The following is a 5,546-nucleotide window of genomic DNA, read 5'->3' on the forward strand; positions in this document are numbered from 1 at the left end:
CAAGTGGGCCAAAGAACAAATCATAGAAAAAATTTATTATTTCATTAAATAAAATGACAATGATGAGGCAACATATCAAAATTTATGGGATACAGCCATAGGGGAAAATTTATATCCCAATAAAATAGAGAAAAAGCAGATCAATGAATTGGGCATGCAACTAAAAAAAAAAAACAACTAGAAAATGAATAAATTAAAAATCCCCAACTAAACACCAAATTGGAAATCCTGAAAATCAAAGGAGAGATTAATGAAAATGAAATTGAAAGTAAGAAAACCATTGAATTAATAAATAAAACTAGAAGCTGGTTTTATGAAAAAAAAAACCAATAAAATAGATAAACCATTGGTTAATTTGATCAAAAAAAAAGGAAAGAAGGAAATGAAATTATTAGTATCAAAAAGGAAAGGGGTAGGGGGCAGCTAGGTGGCGCAGTGGATAAAGCACCGGCCCTGGATTCAGGAGGACCTGAGTTCAAATCCGGCCTCAGACACTTGACACTTACTAGCTGTGTGACCCTGGGCAAGTCACTTAACCCCCATGGTCCCCACAAAAAAAAATAAATAAAAAATTTAAAACAAAAAAAAGGAAAGGGGTGAACTCACCACCAATGAAGAGGAAATTATTATTATTGTTATTATTTTTTTATGCCCAATGATATGCCAATAAATTTGACAATCTAAATGAAATGGATGAATATCTACAAAAATATAAATTACCCAGATTAGCAGAAGAAGAAATTAAATATTTAAATAAACCAATTTTAGAAAAAGAAATTGAACAAGTCATCTATGAACTTCCTAAGAAAACATCCCCAGGACCAGACAGATTCACAAGTGAATTCTACCAAATATTTAAAGAACAATTAATCCCGAGAGCAGCTAGGTGGCGCAGTGAATAAAGCACCAGCCCTGGATCCAGGAGGACCTGAGTTTAAATCCAACCTCAGACACTTGACACTTACTAGCTATGTGATCCTGGGCAAGTCACCTAACCATTATTGCCCTGTGATACTATATAAATTATTTGAAAAAATAAGTGGAGTCCTACCAAATTCCTTTTATGAGACAAATATGATGCTGCTACCCAAACCAGTCAGAGCCAAAACAGAGAAAGTAAATTATAGACCAATCTCGTTTTATTATTTATTGATGCAAAAATTTTAAATAAAATACTAGCAAAAAGATTGCAGGACGATATCACAAGGATCATACACTATGACCAAGTGGAATTTATACAGAAATGCAGGACTGGTTCAGTATTAGGAAAACTATCAGCATAATTGACCATATCAATAATAAAAGCAACAGAAATCATATGATTATCTCAATAGATGCAAAAAAGGCCTTTGACAAAATACAACACCCATTCCTGTTAAAAACAGTAGAGAGCATAGGAATAAAAGGCACTAACCTTAAAATGATAAGTACTATTTATCTAAAACTATCAGTAAACATTATCTGTAATGGAGATAACCTGAAAGTCTTCCTAATACAATCAGAGATGAAGCAAGGATGCCCATTATCACCTCTATTATGTAATATTCTATTAGAAATGTCAGCTATATTGTATTATTTTTGTTGTTGTTTTTGGGGTTTTTTTTCAGGGCAATTGGGGTTAAGTGACTTGCCCAGGATTGCACAGCTAGTAAGTGTTAAGTGTCTGAGGCCGGATTTGAACTCAGGTCCTCCTGAATCCAGGGCCGGTGCTCTATCCATTGTGCCACGTAGCTGCCCCTATATTGTATTATTAATATTGTATTAGAAATGTTATTCCTATAGTAATAAGAGAAGACAAAGAAATTAAAGGAATTAGAATAGGTAATGAGGAAACAAAACTATCACTCTTTGCAGATAAGATGTTATACTTAGAAAATCCTAGAGAATCAACTAAAAAGCTACTTGAAATTATTAACAACTTTAGCAAAGTTGCAAGATACACAATAAACCCACATAAATCATCAGAATTTCTATATATTACCAGTAAAGTCCAACAACAACAGACAGAAAGAGAAATTCCATTTAAAATAACTGTAGCCAATATAAATTATTTGGGAATCTACCTGCAAAGGCAAAAACAGCAACTATATGACCAGAACTACAAAACACTTTTCAAAGAAACAAAGTTGGATCTAATCAATTGGAAAAATATTAATTGCTCATGGGTAGGCAGAGCCAATACAATAAAAATGACAATCCTACCTAAGTTTTTTATTTAGTGCTGTACCAATCAAATTATCAAAAATATTTTACAGAGCTAGAAAAAATAATAACATAATTCATCTAGAAAAACAAAAGTTCAAGGATATCTTGGGAATCAATGAAAAATACAAAAGAAGGTGGTCTAGCAGTACCAGATCTCAAACTGTATTATAAAGTGGTAACTAGCAAAACTAGCTAAGAAATGGTAGATCAGTGGAAGAGAATAGATAGAAATTATACTATAGTAAATGACTATAGTAACCTAGTATATAATAAATCCAAATATTCAAACTCATTATTTGACAAAAACTGCTGGGAAAACTGGAAAACAGTATGGCAGAAACTAAGTATAGACCAACATCTCACACTGTATACTAAAATGAGGTCAAAATGGATACATGACTTACACATAAAGGATGATACCATAAGCAAATTAAGAGAGTATGGAATAATTGTCAAAACAGAGGAAGAATTTGGAACCAAAGAAGATATAAAGAATAAAATAAAATGTAAAATAGATAATTTTTATTATATAAAATTTAAAAAAATTTTGCACAAACAAAACTAATGTAACCAAGATTACAAGGGAAGCAGAAAACTGGGAAAGAATTTTTTAAACAAATATCTCACCTTTTCCTCTTTCTCCTTAGATCTGGTGATCTTTGATCATGGCAAAAATCAAGGCCAGGGATCTTCGCGGGAAGAAGGAGGAGCTACTTAAACAGTTAGATAATTTAAAGGTGGAACTTTCCAAATTGAGAGTGGCTAAGGTCACTGGAGGAGCTGCATCCAAGTTATCTAAGATCCAGGTTGTCCAAAAATCTATTGCCCAAGTTCTGACTGTCATCAACCAGACACAGAAAAAGAACCTCAGGAAATTCTATAAGGGCAAGAAATACAAGCCCCTGGACCTTCAGCCCAAGAAGACCCATGCCATGCACTGAAGGCTTAATAAGCATGAGGGAAGCCTGAAGACCAAAAAAACAACAGAGGAAGGAATGCCTGTATCCTCTTCAGAAATTTGCTGTTAAGGCATAATTTGTAGAAGTGCTAAATAAAAAGACAAATTGTTATTAAAAAAGAAACAAATATCTCTAATAAAAGCCCCATTTCTCAAATATATAGAGAACTGAGTCAAATTTATAAAAATACATGTCATTCCTCAATTGATAAATTGTCAAAGGATATGAACAGGCAGTTTGCAGACAAAGAAATCAAAGCTATATATAATCATATGAAAAATGCTCTAGATCACTATTAAGCAGAGAAATGCAAATTAACACAACTCTGAGGTATCACCTCACACTTATCAGAGTGGCAAATATAACAAAACTGGAAAATATTGGATGTTGGAGGGGATGTGGGAAAGCTGGGATGCTAATAAGCTGTTGTTGGAATTGTGAAAAGATCCAACCATTCTGGAGAACAATTTGGAACTATGCCCAAAGGACTATAGAACTGTGCATACCCTTTGATCCAGCAATGTCAGTCAAGGTTTATATCCCAAAGACATCCCCAAAAAGAGAAAAAGACCCATTTGTACAAAAATATTTCTAATAGCTCTGTTTGTGTTGGCTAAGAATCGGAAATCAAAGAAATGCCCATCAATTGGGGAATGTCTAAACAAACAGTGTTATATGATGGTGATGGACAACTATTGTGCTATAAGAAATGACAAGCAGGATGACTTCATAAAGTCCTGCAAAGACATGTATGAAATGATGCATAGTAAAGTGAGGAGAACCAAGAGAACATTGTGCACAGAGTGCAGCAATATTGTTTGATGAAGAACTATGAATGCCTTGACCTTTCTCAACAATACAATGATCCAAGAAAATCCCAAAGGACTATTGATGAAATATACTATCCACCTCCAAAGAAAGAACTGATATTGATGGAAGAGACTGAAGCATGCTATTTTTCACTTTCTTTCATTTTTTTTTAGTCAAGTTTTCTTCTATAAAATGACTAATATGGTAGTACTTTGCATAGTCATATATGCATAACTTATATCTGATTGCTTGCCACCTCGAGGAGGGGGAAGGAAAGGGAGGGAAGGAGGGATAAAAATTGGAACCCAAAACTATAAATAAAAATTTTTATTACATTAAAAAAATAAAGTCAATTAAGGAGGTGTTTGCCCCAGTTTACACTCTCCTTCCCTAAAACCCCTCAACTGCATGGATGTCTTGCTGAGAAGAATAAATGGGTACTTGTTTTCATAACTGTGCTTCAAATTTGGAATTATGCCCAAAGGGCAATAAAGCTGTGCATACCCTTTGACCCAGCAATCCCACTTTTAGGTCTTTTGCCCAAAGAAATCATGGAAGGGGGAAAGGGACCCACATGTACAAAAATATTTATAGCTGCTCTTTTTTTACGTGGTAGCAAGGAATTGGAAGTTATGGGGATGCCCATCAATTGGGGAATGGCTGGACAAGCTGTGGTATATGAATACAATGGAATACTATTGTGCTGTAAGAAATGATGAGCAGGAAGAGTTCAGAGAAACCTGGAGGGTCTTACGTGAGCTGATGATGAGTGAGATGAGCAGAACCAGAAGAACATTGTACACAGTATCATCAACATTGAGTGTTGACCTACTGTGATGGACTATATTCTTCTCACCAATGCAATGGTACAGAAGAGTTCCAGCGAACTCATGATAGAAGAGGATCTCCAAATCCAAGAAAAAAAAAGAAAGAAAGAACTGTGGAGTATAGATGCTGATTGAACCATATTATTTCTTTTGTTTTGGGTGCTGTTGGTTTTTTTTTTTTCTTTCTATTTTGAGGTTTTGCATCACTGCTCTGATTCTTTCTCTTGTAACAGGATTAATGCAGAAATAGGATTAATGTTATTATGTGTATATATATGTGTGTGTGTATATATATATGTATATGTATAGAGATATATAGATATAACTTATATCAGATTACCTGCTGTCTAGGGGAGGGGGGAGGGAGGGGTGGGAGGGAGAAAAATCTGAAATTGTAAAACATGTATAAACAAAAGTTGAGAACTATCTTTACATGTAATGGAAAAAATAAAATACCTCATACATAACTGTGCTTCACTCCGTTTCTGTTTTTGTGGGGGACAGATTTCTGTTTTTGACCATAGTTATCAAAGTCTCTTCAAAAGCAAAACTCATTGTGGGGTGGGGGTGAGGAGGTTGAGAAGGTGAGCAAGGGAAAACATGTTGCTCCTGGATGATTAAAAATTTCTCTCTCCATAATCTCCTCATATACCAACTACATCACTTACACAGGTACACTCTATCTAGCAGACACATCCCTTATGATTAAACACAACCATTACAGAGAAGTGCTGAAAACAAGACT

General features: G+C 34.5%; 1 pseudogene; it reads left to right on the forward strand.

Moving 5' to 3' along the window:
* Positions 1 to 2,870: 2,870 nt before the first annotated feature.
* On the forward strand, positions 2,871 to 3,240 carry LOC122743803 (annotated as a pseudogene).
* The last annotated feature ends 2,306 nt before the right edge of the window (positions 3,241 to 5,546 follow it).

Source organism: Dromiciops gliroides, chromosome 2 (assembly GCF_019393635.1).
Source record: "Dromiciops gliroides isolate mDroGli1 chromosome 2, mDroGli1.pri, whole genome shotgun sequence".
Classification (NCBI taxonomy): Eukaryota; Metazoa; Chordata; class Mammalia; order Microbiotheria; family Microbiotheriidae; genus Dromiciops; species Dromiciops gliroides.